The following is a 931-nucleotide window of genomic DNA, read 5'->3' as shown; positions in this document are numbered from 1 at the left end:
AGAGAGAGAGAGAAACATCAATGTAAGAGGGACATATCAACTACCTCCTAACGCATTTCCTCTCTCACAAGCCTGTGAGGCCAGCAGACGCCAAAGGGCAGGAAGCAGGCTGGGCCCCAGTGGGCAGGGGTCAAGCAGGACCCTGGACTCGTCCTGCGGAAATGGAGGTCATGACCCTCAGAACCCGCGAGCTCAGCAGGCAGAGCTGTGTGGTGGGCGATGACGTCATCACTTAAAATGACCAGGAGGGCAGACCAGTCACCAGGACCTCTGCCCTCAGCCTGAACCTTGGCCCCTAGCGACCCTGGATGCCCCAGTGACAGCCCTGCTGTGCCCCTGTGTTTCATGGATGCTGGGAGGTTTCCATGGCAACTGATCAGGGATGAGGGAAGCCTGGCAGTTTGGATGCCGCTCTACGGAGGGAGGAGGGCCCTGGCAGCCCTGGCAGCAGGGGCTGGGGTGCCCGGCCCTATAGACCATCCGGAAGCTGGGCGGTCAGGTGGGAATGGTGGGGGATGAGAGCACGGGAACATGGGGGCCGGCGGCAGGAAGCAAGGAGACCCAGGTACACGGAGGCGGACGATCAGCTCCCAGGCCACACAGCTCTGATGGGGACACGCTGACGGGGAAGGACTGACTGACGGGGACACACTGACTGACAGGGACACACTGACTGATGGGGACACACTGATGGGGACACACTGACTGACGGGGACACACTGACTGACAGGGACACACTGATGGGGACACGCTGACTGGCAGGGACACACTGACTGACGGGGACACACTGACTGACGGGGACACACTGACTGACGGGGACACACTGATGGGGACACGCTGACTGACGGGGACACGCTGACTGATGGGGACATGCTGACTGACGGGGACACACTGACAGGGACGGGCTGACTGAAGGGGACACGCTGACTGA

The sequence above is a fragment of the Myotis davidii genome, unplaced genomic scaffold, assembly GCF_000327345.1.
Source record: "Myotis davidii unplaced genomic scaffold, ASM32734v1 scaffold428, whole genome shotgun sequence".
NCBI classification, from domain to species: Eukaryota; Metazoa; Chordata; class Mammalia; order Chiroptera; family Vespertilionidae; genus Myotis; species Myotis davidii.
Note: the sequence above shows the minus strand (reverse complement) of the source record.